Below are 16,799 nucleotides of genomic sequence, written 5' to 3' on the forward strand. Positions count from 1 at the left end.
CATCAGGGAAATGCAAATTAAGACTATGATAAGACATCACTACACACCTCTTTGAACTGCTAAAATAAAAAATAGTGACAATACCAAATGCTTACAAAGATGGAGCAAATTGGATCTCTTACATGTCATCAAGGGAACAACGACATATGGCTGTACCATAAAATGGTACAGCAACTCTGGAAAATAGTTTGAAAACTCTGAAAAATAGTTTTAATTTTCTTTAAAAACTAAACATGCATTTACCATATGACCCCATAATTCACTCTGAAGCATTTATCCCAGAGAAAAATCATTATGATTGCAGCAAAACTTATAAGCAGTTGTTTGTAGTAGCCAAAAATTGAAAAGACTAAAATGTCCCACAATGGGTGAATAGTTTAAAAACTGTTACGTCCATATCATGGAATACTACTCAGCAATAAAAAGGAATGGATTACAGATGCATACAACAGCTTGGAGGATCTCAAGGATCAAAGACATTATGCTGGGTAGAAAAAGAGCCAATTTCAAAAAGTCACACTATCTGGTTTAATTTATATAACAGTCTCAAAAAGACAACATTTTATAGAGATGAAGAACATATTAGGTTGTTACCAGGGATTAGGTATGGTGGCAAATGGGTGTGGCTGTGACTATAAAAGCACAAGGGAGATCATTGTAGTGATTGGGGCTGTTCTGAATCTTGATTGAAGTGGTGATTACACAAATCTACACATGTAACAAAATGACATAGAGCTACACAAACACATGAGATCAATGTCAAATTCATGACTATAATAACTATAGTAATGCAAGGTGTAATCATTGGGGGAAACTGGGTGAAGGGTACACAGGACACATCTGTACAATTTTTGCAACTTCCTATGAATCTTTAATTATTATCAAACAAACTGTTGGGGAAAAAACAAACAATTCAGTTAGATTTGAAAGCCCAGTGTATCCTTCCCTCTCTGAGCCCATTTGCCTCCTTCCCTACCTCCCTTCACAGAAAAATCCTACAATTGGTGTTTAGGATTTCCACTCTATTTTAATTATTTTACGGCCTATGGATGTATTCTTTAAAAATATAAAATATTGTTTTGAGTGTTCTAAAACTTCCTAGAAATGATATCAAATAATATTAATCCTTCTGCAAGTTGTTTTTGTTTTTGCTTAAATTTATGTTGTTATGTTGTTTATTAAACTTATTAACATTTCATTGAGCAGTGGTTTGTAGTTCTCCTTGAAGAGGTCCTTCACATCCCTTGTAAGTTGGATTCTTAGGTATTTTATTCTCTTTGAAGCAATTGTGAATGGGAGTTCACACATGATTTGGCTCTCTGTCTGTCTGTGATTGGTGTACAAGAATGCTTGTGATTTTTGTACATTGATTTTGTATGCTGAGACTTTGCTGAAGTTGCTAATCAGCTTAAGGAGATTTTGGGCTGAGACAATGGGGTTTTCTAGATAAAAGAGGATACAAACAAATGGAAGAACATTCCATGCTCATGTGTTGGAAGAATCAATATCATGAAAATGGCCATACTGCCCAAGGTAATTTATAGATTCAATGCCATCCCCATCAAGCTACCAATGACTTTCTTCACAGAATTGGAAAAAACTACTTTAAAGTTCATATGGAACCAAAAAAGAGCCTGCATCACCAAGTCAATCCTAAGCCAAAAGAACAAAGCTGGAGGCATCACGCTACCTGACTTCAAACTATACTACAAGGCTACAGTAACCAAAACAGCATGGTACTGGTACCACAACAGAGACATAGATCAATGGAACAGAACAGGGCCCTCAGAAATAATGCCGCATATCTACAACTATCTGATCTTTGACAAACCTGACAAAAACAAGAAATGGGGAAAGGATTCCCTATTTAATAAATGGTGCTGGGAAAACTGGCTAGCCATATGTAGAAAGCTGAAATTGGATCCCTTCCTTACACCTTATACAAAAATTAATTCAAGATGGATTAAAGACTTACATGTTAGACCTAAAACCATAAAAACCCTAGAAGAAAACCTAGGCAATACCATTCAGGACATAGGCGTGGGCAAGGACTTCATGTCTAAAACATCAAAAGCAATGGCAACAAAAGCCAACATTGACAAATGGGATCTAATTAAACTCAAGAGCTTCTGCACAGCAAAAGAAACTACCATCAGAGTGAACAGGCAACCTACAGAATGGGAGAAAATTTTTGCAACCTACTCATCTGACAAAGGGCTAATATCCAGAATCTACAATGAACTCAAACAAATTTACAAGAAAAAAACAAACAACCCCATCAGAAAGTGGGCGAAGGACATGAACAGACACTTCTCAAAAGAAGACATTTATGCAGCCAAAAAACACATGAAAAAATGCTCATCATCACTGGCCATCAGAGAAATGCAAATCAAAACCACATGAGGTACCATCTCACACCAGTTAGAATGGCCATCATTAAAAAGTCAGGAAACAACAGGTGCTGGAGAGGATGTGGAGAAATAGGAACACTTTTACACTGTTGGTGGGACTCTAAACTAGTTCAACCATTGTGGAAATCAGTGTGGCGATTCCTCAGGGATCTAGAACTAGAAATACCATTTGACCCAGCCATCCCATTACTGGGTATATACCCAAAGGACTATAAATCATGCTGCTATAAAGACACATGCACACGTATGTTTACTGTGGCACTATTCACAATAGCAAAGAGTTGGAACCAACTCAAATGTCCAACAACGATAGACTGGATTAAGAAAATGTGGCACATATACACCATGGAATACTATGCAGCCATAAAAAATGATGAGTTCGTGTCCTTTGTAGGGACATGGATGAAACCGGAAAACATCATTCTCAGTAAACTATTGCAAGGACAAAAAATCAAACACTGCATGTTCTCACTCATAGGTGGGAATTGAACAATGAGAACTCATGGACACAGGAAGGGGAACATCACACTCCGGGGACTGTTGTGGGGTGGGGGGAGGGGGGAGGGACAGCATTAGGAGATATACCTAATGCTAAATGACGATTTAATGGGTGCAGCAAACCAACATGGCACATGGATACATATGTAACAACCCTGCACATTGTGCACATGTACCCTAAAACCTAAAGTATAATAATACAATAAAATAAAAAATAAATAAATAAATTTATTAACATTACCCATGTTAATGTATCTCATGGAATTTATACATTTCATCTACTATACTGCAGTCCACTGCACAAATATCCCACTTTTTATTTGTACTTTCTTCTGTTGATAGAAATACAGAATTTTATTTCTGAGTATCGTGCTATTTCAAAATAATGCTAGAATAAACATCCTCGTGCATGTCCCCTGGCAAACACATCTAATCATGTTTCTAGATATATGCCTAGAAGTGGAATTCCTCCTTCAAGATATGCAAATGTTTAACTTTACTAAGTAAAGTCAAACTACTTTCCCAATTGGTTTTACCAATTTATTCTTATTTGGCACTTTCACACTTTAATTTTTAAAACTGGTGTGTATGAAATAAAATTTTCATTTTTTAAATTTGCATTTACTTGATTACTAGTGAGCTAAGGCAAATATTTGTGTGTTTATCAGCCATTTTTATTTTTTTTCTGTCGATTGTTCATATCTTTCACCTATTTTTCCTGGAATGAATTTTTAAATATTTATTTGTAAGATTCCATCATACAAAATGCGTATTAATTTTTGTTGGTTGTATATACTATAAATATCTCCTATTCTGAAGTTTTTTAAAAATGTTGTTGGTGTCATTTGCTATACAAAAATGTTTGTTTTAATACATTCAACCTATTATTATTTTTCTTCATAGTTTGTCTTTTAACCCATTTATGCCTGAGGTTGCAATTTTTTTGAATTTTTGCAATCAGGCCTTGGCGATGATCTTGAGCAGGAGAATAATAAATAACTCTCACATGCTTAGCATTCCAATAATGGAACACTAGGCATAAATGGGTTTTAGTCTTAAGAAATCCTTCCCTGCCCAGTGGCCACAAATATATTTCATATATGTTCTTCTAAAAATCATAAAATCTTTACTATTCTTTTCACCTTTACACCTACATTCCACATGGGATTTAATTATTACACGTTGTGAGAAAGGGATCTTATTATTTTATTTCCCCATGTGAATAATTATATCTCCTAGCATCATTTATTGTATCCTTATCACACTGATTTGTAATACATCCTTAGGCACACATGAGTCTATTTCTGAACCTAGCATATTTATTTATTGCTGCTCCAATAACCCAATGTCTTAATCACTATACTTTTACAGCAGCTCTTGACATGTGGTAGGGCTAATCTTCTGTACTTCTTCAAAATTGGGTTGGTTATGACTGACGCTTAGCTCTTTGTATACATTTGGGGATCGGATTGATCAGATTGTCAAGTTCCTGAAAACAACCAACAAAACCACCCTTGTGTGAGCTCTTATTAGAATTTATAAATGAATACAGAAAGAATTGAAATCTTTCTGATACTGAGTCATTCTGCTTTAAGTATAGTATATCTTTCTATTTATCATCTTCTTTGTGTCTTACCTTAAAATTTTGTAATTTTATTTGTAAAGATTTCTAAAAATCCTTTGTTAGATTTATTACTACATGTTTCTAATTTTTGTTGTATTCATGGTATCTGCTTTTAAACTGAATTTTCTAATTGTCTTTTGCTGGGTTACACAAAGGTGGTTTATTTTATATCTGCACTTTTCCTGAACTTTTGTATATTTTCCAATAGTTTTTCAATGAAGTCTCTTTATTAATAACAATTATGTTTCTCTTTTTTCTTTCTTTCTACCTTTTATTTATTTATTTTACCTACAATGCTGGCTAGAACAACCAATTAAACATAAACAGAACCCAAAGTCATTCTTCTCTTGTTCTAGATGTACGGGGATTATTTCCAATATACTAGTAGCTGTAATGTTTCCAGTGGTTTTCTTGCTCAAACATGTTAACCTATTTATTAGTCTTTTCAGAGCTTTCAATTTTGTTTTATATATTATTAATACACACATTTTTCTTTTATTATACTTTATGTTTCCTTGGCCTACTCTCTAAGTTCTTGAATTGGATGCTGATCTTATTATTAATAATATTTACTCCTTTGGGAGCAAGATGGTGGAATAGAAGTCCCCACTGATTGTCCCCCCACCCCACAGGAACACCAAATGTAACAACTATCTAGGCAAAAATCACACCTTCAGAAGAACCAAAAATCAGGTACCAGCTCAGCTATGGTGGGGTATGGCAACAAGCAGACTCTTGGGGTCCCCAGTTCCAAGGCTTGACTCTTGAATGGCATTTCTGGACCTGCCCTGAGCCAGAAGGGATGAGTCCCAGACCTGGCTGCATTCACCACAAGCTGACTGAAGAGCCCTTGGGCCTTAAGTGAACAGTACCTTAAGTACGGCCAGGTATCTAGGGCCTTGCCAGATAGTGGTTACAGCAGGCCTTGGACAAGACCCAGTGCTATGCTGGCTTCCGGTCTGACCCAACGCAGTCTCAGTGCAATAGGCACGCTTATGTCACCCCACCCCTAGCCCTAGGTGGTTAGCTCAACATAGAGAGAGATTCTGTGTTTGGGAGAAAGTAAGGGAAGAGAACAATAATCTCTCCCTGGTAATCCAGATGATTCTTCTTGATCTTATGCAAGATTACCAAGGCAGTACCTCTATGATTATGCAAGAACCACAGCATTACTAGGTTTGTGGTACCCCCTGATGCAGATATGGCGTAGATCATAATACCCAAGTACTTTTGAATACCTGGAAAGTCTTCCCAAGAAGAATGGGTATAAAGAATCCCAGACTGTGAAGATTACAATACCTAACTCTTCAATGTCCAGACGCTGACAAACATCAACGAGCATTAAGACCATCGAGCAAAACATGACCTCACGAAACAATATAATTAAGGCATGAGAAACCAAACCTGGGAAACAGATGTATGCAACCTTTCAGACAGAGAATTCAAAATAACTGTTTTGAGGCAACCCAAAGAAATTCAAGATAATACAAAGAAGGAATTCAGAATAATATCAGATAAATTTCACAAAAAGATTGAAATAATTAACAAGAATCAAACAGAAATTCTGGAGTTGAAAAATGCAATTGATACACTGAAGAATGCATCAGAGTCTCTCTCTCTCTTTTTTTTTTTTTTTTTTTTTTTTTTTTTCAGTTGCAGTCTTACTCTGTCACCCAGGCTGGAGTGTAGTGGTGTGATCTCGGCTCACCGCAACCTCTGCCTCCAGGGTTCAAGCAATTCTCCTGCCTCAGCTAATTTTTGTATTTTTAGTAGAGACGTGGTTTCACCATGTTGGCCAGGCTGGTCTCGAACTCCTGAACTCAGGTGATCTGCCCGCCTTGGCCTCCCAAAGTGCTGTGCCTGGATAGAGTCTCTTAATAGCAGAATTGATCCAGCAGAAGAAAAAATTAGTGAGATAGAAGACAGGCTATTTGCAAATACACAGGCAGAGAAGACAAAATAAAAAAGAGTAAAGCATGCCTACAATATCTAGAAAATAGCCTCAAAAGGGGAGATCTCAGAGTTATTGGCCTTAAAGAGGAGGTAGAGAAAGAGATAGAGGTAGAAAGTTTATTCAAAGGGATCATAACAAAGAACTTCCCAAACCTAGACAAGCGTATCAATATAAAGGTACAAAAAAATTATAGATCACCAAGCAGATTTAACCTGAAGAAGACTAACGCAGGTGTTTAATAATCAAACTCCCAAAAGTTATGGAGAAAGAAAAAATCCTAAAAGCAGCAAGAGAAAAGAAACACATAACACAATGGAGCTCCAATATGTCTGTCAGCAGACTTTTCAGTGAAACCTTTAAGACCAGAAGAGAGTGACATGAAATATTTAAAGGGCATAAATAAAAACTTTTACCCTAGAATAGTATATCTGGTGCTAATATCCTTCAAACATACATTGCCTACAATAAACACATTTCACATATAAACACACACAGACTGAAACTAAAAGGTTGGAAAAAGATATTCCATGCCAATGGAAACAAAAAGAGCAGGAGTAGCTATACTTAGACAAAATAGACTTCAGAACAAAAACTGTAAGAAGAGAAAAAGACGGTCATTATATAATGATAAAGGGATCAATTCAGAAAGAGGATATAACAATTATAAATAGATGTACCCAATATTGGAGCACCCAGATATACAAAGCAAATATTATCAGAGATAAAGAAACAGACCCCAAGAAAATAGTAGCTGGAGACTTCAACACCCCACTTTCATCATAGGACAGATCTCCCAGATAGAAAATCAACAAAGAAACATCAGACTTAATATGCACTACAGACCAAATGATCCCAATAGATATTTACAGGACATTTCATCTAATGGCTGCAGAATACACAGAATACACATTCTTTTCCTCAGCACATGGATCATTCTCAAGGACAGACCACATGTTAGGTCACAAAACGAGTTTTAAAACATTCAAAAAATTTGAAATAATATCAACTATATTCTCCAACCACAATGGAAGAAAACTAGAAATCAAAACAAGAGGAATTTTGGAAACTATACAAACACATAGAAATTAAACAATATGCTCCTGAATGACCAGTGGGTCATGAAGAAGTTAAGAGGGAAATTGTAAAATTTCTTGAAACAAATGATAATGGAAACACAACATACCAAAACCTATGGGATACAGCAAAAGCAGTACTAAAAGGAAAACTTACAGTTTTAAGTGCCTACATCAAAAAAGAATTAAAACTTCAAATAAAAAACCCAATGGTGTGTCTTAAAGAACTAGGAAAGCAAGAGCAAACCAAACCCAAAACTAGTAGAAGAAAAAATAATAAAGTTCAGAGCAGAAATAAATGAAATTGAAACAAAGAAAATACAAAAGATCCACAAAAAAGTTTGTTTTTTGAAAGGACAAAATAGATTAATCTTTAGCCAGATTAAGAAAAAAGAGAGAAGGCACAAATAAATAAAATAGAGATGAAAAGCGAGACATTACAACTGATACTGTAGAAATTCGAAGGATCGTTAGTGGCTACTATGAGCAACTAAATCCCAGTAAATTAAAAAATCTGGAATAAATGAACAAATTCCTAGACACATACAACCTACAAAGTCTGAACCAGGAAGAAATCCAAACCCTGAACAGATCAATAATAAGTAACAAGATCAAAACTATAATAAAGAAGTCTCCCAGTAAAGAAAAGCTGTGTACCTGATGGCTTCGCTGCTGAATTCTACCAAGCATTTAAAGAAGAACTAATAACAATGTTACTATTTTGAAAAATAGAGGAGAGAATACTTCCAAACTCATTCTATGATGCCAGTATTACCCTGCTACCAAAACCAGACAAAGACACATCAAGAAAAGAAAACTGCAGGCCAACATCACTGATGAATATTGATGCAAAAATCCTCAACAAAATACTAACAAACCAAATTCAACAACACATTAAAAATATAATTCATCATGACCAAGTGGGGTTTATCCCAGGGAAGCAAGGATAGTTCAACATATGCAAATCAATCAATGTGATAGATCATATCAACAGAATGAAAAACAAAAACCATTTCAATTGATGCTGAAAAAGCATTTGAAAAAATTTCACACCCCTTCATGGTAAAAACCCTCAAAAAACTATGTATAGAAGGAACATACCTCAACACAATAAAGCCATATACAAAAGACATATACCTAGTATCACACTAAAGGACGAAACACTGAAAGCCTTTTCTCTAAGATCAGGAACATGATAAGGATGCCCATTTTCACCACTGTTACTCAGCACAGTACTGAAGTCCTAGCTAGATCAGTAAGACACGAGAAAAAGACACAGCATATCCAAATTAGAAAGGAAGGAGTCAAATTACCCTTGTTTGCAGATGATATGATCTTATATTTGGGAAAACCTAAAGACTCTCTCAAAAAACATTAGAACTGGTAAGCAAATTCAGTAAATTTGCAGGATACAAAATCAATATACAAAAATTAGTAGCATTTCTAAATGCCATGAGTGAACAATCTGAAAAAGAAATCAAGAAAGTAGTACCATTTATGATAGCTACAGATTAAATAAAATACCTAGAAATTAACCAAAAAAGTGAAAGATTTCTACAGTGAAAACTATAAAACAAGGATATGGAAAGATATTCCATGTTCATGGACTGGAAGAATCAATGTTGTTAAAATGTCCATACTATCCAAAGCAATCTACAGATTCAATGCACTCCCTATCAAAATACCAATGACATTCTTCACAGAAACAGAAAAAAAATCCTAAGATGTATATGGAATCACAAAAGGCCCAGAATAGCCAAATCTATCCTAAGCAAAAGGAACAAAACTGGAGGAATCACATTACCTGACTTCCAAATTATACTATAGAGCTATAGTAACAAAAACAGCATGGTATTGGCATAAAGGCAGACACATAGACCAGTGGAATAGAATACAGAACCCAGAAATAAATCCATACATCTACAGGGAACTCATTTTCAACAACAATGCCAAGAACATACATTAGGGAAAGCATGATTTCTTCTATAAATGGTGCTGGAAAAACTGGATATCCATATGCAAAAGAGTGAAACTCAATCCCTATCTCTCACCATATACAAAACCAAAATGGATGAAAGACTTAAATCTAATACCTCAAACTATGAAACTACTGAAAGAAAACATTGGGGAAACTCTCCAGGACACTGGACTGGGCAAAAATTTCTTGAGTAATGCTCCACAAGCACAGGCAACCAAAATAAAAGTGGACAAATGAGATCACATTAAGTTAAAAAGCTTTTGCACAGTAAAGGAAACAGCCAACAAAGCAAAGAGAAAACCTACAGAATGGGAGAAAATATTTGCAAACTATCCATCTGATAAGGGATTAATAACCAGAATATATAAGGAGCACAAACAACACTATTAAAAAAAAATCTAATAATCTAATTTAAAAATGGGTGAAAGAGTTGAGTAAAAAGTTCTCAAAAGAAGACATACAAATGGAAAACAGATATATGAAAAGGTGCTCAACATCATTGAGAAATGCAGATCAAAACTACAGTGAGATATCATCTCACTCTCATTAAAATGGCTTTTATCCAAAAGACAGGCAACAACAAATGCTGGCGAGGATGTGAAGAAAATGGAACCCTTGTACACTGCTGGTGGGAATGTAAATTAGTACAATCAGTGTGGAGAACAGTTTGGAGGTTCCTCAAAAAATTAAAAATAGTGCTACCATATGATCCAGCAATCCCACTCCTACGTATATATCCAAAAGAAAGGAAATCAGTATATCAAAGAGATATCTACACTCCCATGTTTATTGTAGCACTATTCACAATAGCCAGGTACTGGTAGCAATCCATTAGCAGATTAACGGATAAAGAAAATGGGGTACATATACACAATGGAGTACTATTAAACCATTAAAAAGAATGAGATTCTGTTATTTACAACAATGTGGATGGAACTCGAGGTCATTGTGTTAAGTTAAATAAGACAGACACAGAAAGACAAACTTCGCATGTTTTCACTTATTTGTGGGAGCTAAAAATTAAAACAATTGAACTCATGGAGATAGATGGTAAAGGGATGGTTACCATAGGCTGGTAAGGGTAGTGGAGGAGGAAAGGAAGTGAGGATGGTTAATGAGTATAAAAAAATAGAAAGAATTAATAAGACCTAAGATTTGCTAGCCCAACAGGGTGATTATAGTCAAAAATAATTTAATTATACAGTTTTAAATAACTAAACGAGTATAATTGGATTGTTTGTAACACAAAAAATAAATGCTTGAGGTGACAGACACCCCATTTACCCTGATGTGATTATGATACATTGCATGCCTGTATCAAAATATCTCATGTACCCAATAAATATATACATCTACTATATAGCCAAAAAAATTAAAAGTTAATTTTTTTAAATTTGTACCTTTTTTCATTTTCTTATATAGGCATTTAAAGCTATAACTTTCTAACTATAACTTTTGTTGCTTCTCATACAATATTTAATGTATTAATTTAATTAATATTAACATTCAGTTTTAAATATTTTCTAATTTTCATTATGTTTTTTGCTTGACTCATGAGTTGTTTAGAAGTGTGTTTATTTAATTTCAAATCCATGTGGTATTCTTTTTGTTGTCTTTTAATTTAAATTATTAATTTAATTGCATTACAGTCAGATACTGCCTCTTCCCAATTCTTCCTGTGCTCTCCTTCTAGAAGGCCTATGAAACATATATTGAATCTTATGCTCTCCAACATGTCTCTTAACTTCTTTTTCATATCCTTCTATCATTTTCTTTTCAGTGCCTTCTGGTTGATTTCTCCAAATTACATTACAGTCCACTAATTTTCTCTCCAGCTATATCTAATTTGTTTAACCTATGATAAATTATTACTTTCAGTTACTTTAGCTTTCACCTTTATAATGTGTGTTCTTTTTTGAACCTTATTTTTTTCTTATATTTATAATTCATTTATGTCTATCATTTTCAATATTCGTTTTTCATAGTCTATGTGATAGTTCCATCATTTTTAGGTCTTATTCTAATCCTGCTCTTTGTGTTTGCTAACTCTCACTTAATGGGGGATTTTGTTCTTATGTTTTATAGTTTGAGGTTGTGAGTTAATCTTTAGAAGATATTTATGTGTAGGAATCTTGTGAAACTTGGTCGAATGGTATCTTTCTCCTAAGAAGTCTGTAACAGATTCTGCCAGGTGCTTTAGAAGTATCAGTAATCTGGGCTCTCTGTAGTTAATTTTTCAAGTTGTGATTTTTCCATACTACACAAGTAGTACAAATTCAATTCCCAAACCTAAATGAGGTACAAATCCATAGAGATGTGTCCTTGAAGGAGACATTCTTTTTCTAAGACACAGCTTCCTTGTCTCTTCTGTTCTGATGATTAATTTTTTTTCAGTCCTTTCCATTCCAAGGTCACAACTTTGTGCTGAAGATCTCTGTTCCAACCCACAGAACCTCAATTTTCCATTTCATATCTCAAGCCCTTTGTTAGTGAGACTAATAATACTGTCCCAAAGGCAGCCACAGCATCAATTCAAATGTTTATCCCTGGGGTTTTCAATTCAACCTTTACTTCTGACCCATAGTGATGATTTTATTTCCTTTCAAGATTAGACATGCATGGAAGAAGTTACTTATTTTACCTACTATTTCTAAGCATCCGTAGCAGGGATGACAGCAAGATTATTAGCCATGTTTCTAGAACTGTTAGTAAAAAGTAACTTATTTTCTCTAGTAAAAATCAACTTACAGCACAATTGGCAAGCTGAATCCTTGTAATTTACCAATTATGAAACTTTTTCAGTTCACAATTATGTTATCCAAAGCTTGTTTGATCCCACTTGGTCCCAGTTTCAGAAAACCACATGGAAAAAATATATAATAATTATAGGTGCATACATAGCCCCTAGCTACAACTAGAAACATTACACTGAACTTTACATGGATCCAAATAAATCCTTTAATTTTCTGGACTCCCTCTGAAGCCCATCCCATCACCTTTTTCTAGAGTCCTATAGTGCTTCCTCTCTCTCCTCTTTCTCTGTCTCACACACACACAAGACAGAGACAGAGAAAGGGAGAGAGATCATTTTTCATATAAGTGTTCAGTGCTTACTGTCAACAAGTTATATGGCTTTTCTTCTTCCTTTCCGTTAATTCAATACAACTTGTCTAAGTTCCTGCTGTGCTCTAGACATTGGAGATGTTGCCAAAAACAAAACAAAACCTTTGACCCACAGGGTTTCAATCATAGTATAGAAGAAATACAAATAATAAACAAATTAATAAATATATTTTAGTTTGAACCAAATGAAATTGCCAATATTCAGCTGTTCTTGATCCACCCAAAGGCAATTTCATATGGTTCAACCTGATAGAATATGACAGGCGGTGCTACGTGCTGTGAAGAAGATAGGGTAAGTGGAGAGAAAGTCATGGGTGCATGTGAGTGTGCTACTTTCCATAGCATGGCCACAGAACCTCTCTTTTTAAGTGCCGTTTGAACAGATGAGAATGACTTCTAATCAGAAACGAAGGTGGAAAGGCCCTGTGGAGGGATGGCATATAAAAGAGCGGCAAGGAAACAGAAGGACCTGAAGGGAGCAAGTGACAGTAAGAGTGGTGCAAGATAAGGACAGAGAAGGTCAGGGCCAGGCCCAGGAATGCCGTGTCAGCCATGGCAAGACATTTGATCTCACTCCTCATGAGTTGGGAAGCTGTTGGCAGGTTTGGGCAGAGGAGAGGCAAAATCAGACTTGTATTTTCAAGGATGTGGAGGCCAGCCTCCAAGGGGCAAGATGAACATACGGGGCTTAGGTAGGAGATGACTGCATTCATGCAAGAGTGACATCATAGTAACTTAGACTCAGGTGGTAGCAAAGGAAATAGGACAGACTGGACCTTCACAATTCTTTCATGACCTTTCTTATCTTTCTTTTTTAAAAGCATATTTGTGTTATCAATTTCTTATTCCCAAACAAGTATATTTCCAAGCTTCCACTTCTTGCCCTTGGTTGGTATTGGTGTCAAAATCATTTTGCCTTCCTGCTTCTGTAGCCTGCTTTCCAACAGGAAACTTCTAAATCTCTCTACATTCAGTGCCCCAAAAATATGCATTTGCACTTCCCATAGCCTGACACATCTGCATCATCCCTTTTGTTCCTAATCACTCTCAGAACAACAGCAGCATACCTGATTGAGGAGCAGCTGGCATTCACTGCGCAAAGAGCACCATCAAAAATGGAGCATGTGGCTCCAAGAGCCACCACTGTTTCCTTCTGTTTCTTGCCGAAGACTGTAACTTGTGGGTAGGCTAGGCCTGAGTGATAGCAGGAAATGGCCCACTGCCATGCAAAGTGGCTCCTCTGAAATAACTTTTAACCGTATCCCTGCAGCTGGACCCCTTCCTCTGAAGTTTCTAGATATTGCAACTCCCCAAAGAGGAAGTTGTCTAAGGGAGGTACAATGCTTTAGGGAGAAACTGACCACAGCTTCATGGCTTGTGAATGCAACCTCCGCAACCTCTGGGCCCATTTCCCTCTCATGCCCACACAGGGCTAGGTGTGTTCTATTAAACATTTAGGTAAAAGGAGTAAGTAACTAGCTCAGCAAGGTCAGCATCATGTCACCATGGCATGACAGAAACTCAGTTTTCTGACTCTTAGTGAAATGGATCATTCAAAAGTAAAGCATTAAAATGTTTATAAAATACAGTTGGTCCAAGAGGACAAGTTGTGTCAAAATCATTTGCCAAGACACCTCATGTTTTAAAAAACCCTGACGTGTAGCCTGCATGCAATATGCAAACGGGCTGCTAAGGAGAGGACATGACATTAAAATGTCACTAAAATTACTGCTCAGCTATAAGAACTCACACACTTTAGATTTAACAGCACAGAGTTTACACTAGGTCACAAGAAATAGGATTTAAATGAATATTCCAAACCTATTTTCTGAAAATGCATTTTGCAAAGATACAAGTAGGCATACCTACTTCTGAAAAAAAATTCATTTGCAATAGAAAATGAGATGAGAAAACAGAAATAAAATGTATTCATCACCCTTGTCACTCCTCTATTTTAAATAAAGCAGAAACCACATGTAACATTTCAGGATATTAAGCTAGGTATGAAATGATGTTCAGACTACTAAGGCTAAAAATTACAGCCATAATTCAATCTGATATTAAACGCATTTATGATGCCATATAATGTGGGAGACATTTAAAATGACTACCAAAATTTCTACTAATATGACCTTTTCTTGAATTTTATTGTTAAAAATCCTTTTCTGCCAAAATGTCAAGGTTTCTCACAGTGCTTCTACATACACTGTAACCCCAATAATAGAAAATGTATATTTTCTGTAGACACTGGGGCTATCATCAGACAAATTTATTCTGCTGAAACTGGAGTCAACATTAAAAGAGGTTTTTGCAGCATAGGTATTTTTTCACTTATAAGTTATTACTCATTATTCCTAATACTATGCAGATAATATAACAACAATATTGAAGGTAATTTTTTAATATTTGAAAATTAATTGCACATAAAAGCATGCTATGCTATTGTTCCTGTTTTAGGTCCCCAGTCCCTGATCAAAGATGATATACATTCTCTAGAGGCAGCTAGGAGGTGTCTCTAAGCTGGTAATAGTCGGGGTTGGATTTGTCTCAAAGCAGCAAAAACTTGTAAAGATGATTCTGCATCCCTAAGCCTTCTCTATCTGATAACTTTGATTATTTTCAAGTATAATCATGTGCCATATAATGACATTTAGGTCAACAAGGGACCACATACTACAGTGGTCCCATTAGATTACAATGAAGCTGAAAAATTCCTATAGCCTAGTTATTAATACACCATAGGCATAGTAATGTGATAATGGAAAGCAGTATTCACATGTTGGTAGCAGTGTTGGCATCAAAAACCCACTGTGCTGTCATTCATATAAATTTGAGCACACACAATTATGTGTACTACATAATACATGATAATGATAACAAATAACGGTTACTAATTTATGTGTTTGCTATACTTTTTGTCATCATTTTAGAGTGTGGTCCTTCTACTTATTAAAAAAATAGTTAACTGTAAAACAGCCTCAAGTAGGCACATCAAGAGGTATTCCATAAGAAGGCATTGTCATCAGAGACGATGGCAGCTCCTTGCATGTTATTGCCCCTGAAAATCTTCAGTAAGACAGGGTATGAAGGTGAAAGACAGTGATATTATTGATATTGACTCTATGTAGGCCTAGATTAATATGTGTATTTGTATCTTAGTTGTTAAGAAAAAAGTTCAAAAAATAAAAGACATAACTAGAAATTTTTTAATAAGAAGCTTATATAATAAGGATACAGAGAAAGGAAATATTTTTGTACAGCTATACGATGCTTTATGTTTTAAGTAGTGTTATTACAAAAGAGTCAAAATTGTTAAAAATGAAAATTAGCTGTTTATTTTTTACTGAAGAAAGAAATTTTCTTAACTTTTAAGTTCAGGGGTACATGTGCAGGTTTGTTATATAAGTAGACTCATGTCATGCGGGTTTGGTGTACAGATTATTTCATCACCAGGCATTAAGCCTGGTACCTGTTAGTTATTTTTCTTGATCCTCTCCCCCTTCCCACCATCCATCTTCTAGTAGGCCCCGGTGTTTTTTGTTCTCCTCTATGTGTCCATGTGTTCTCATCATTTAGCTCACACTTGTAAGTGAGAACATGCAGTATTTGGTTTTCTGTTTCTGCATTAGTTTGCTAAGGATAATGGCTTCCAGCTCCATCTATATTCCTGCAAAGGACATGATCTCATTCTTTTGTATGGCTGCATAGTATTCCATCGTGTATATGTACCACTATTTATTTATCCAATCTACTATTATTGATGGGCATTTAAGTTGATTCCATATCTTTGCTATTATGAATAGTGCTACAATGAACATATGACTACATGTGTCTTTATGATATAATAGAATGATTTATATTCCTTTGGGTATATACCCAGTAATAGGATTGCTGGGTTGAATGGTAAAAAGGATATTTTTATAAATTTAGTGTACCCTAAGTGTACAGTGTTTAAATAAAGTCTATAGTAGTGTACAGTAATGTTCTGGGCCTTTATATTCATTCACCACTCACTCACTCAGAGCAGCTTCTACTCCTGCAAGCTTCATTCATGGTAAGTGTCCTATACAGAGGTCACTTTTTTTCCTCTTTTATTTTGTATTTTTACTGTACTTTTTCTGTGTTTACATATGCTTAG

At 35.4% G+C, this 16,799-nt stretch overlaps 1 protein-coding gene and 1 long non-coding RNA gene across 2 annotated transcripts in view; one reads left to right on the forward strand and one right to left on the reverse strand.

The window, feature by feature from the left end:
• PDE4D (phosphodiesterase 4D) overlaps window positions 1-16,799 on the reverse strand; it is a 1,540,268-nt gene that overhangs the window by 1,270,519 nt on the left and 252,950 nt on the right. The gene's annotated exons all lie outside the window — the stretch shown is intronic.
• Window positions 6,108-6,493, forward strand: LOC115831137. The gene is made up of 2 exons (XR_004026662.1): window positions 6,108-6,141; window positions 6,404-6,493. It is a non-coding gene; the product is annotated as an uncharacterized LOC115831137 (long non-coding RNA).

The sequence above is a fragment of the Nomascus leucogenys genome, chromosome 18 (genome assembly GCF_006542625.1).
Source record: "Nomascus leucogenys isolate Asia chromosome 18, Asia_NLE_v1, whole genome shotgun sequence".
Taxonomy (NCBI): Eukaryota; Metazoa; Chordata; class Mammalia; order Primates; family Hylobatidae; genus Nomascus; species Nomascus leucogenys.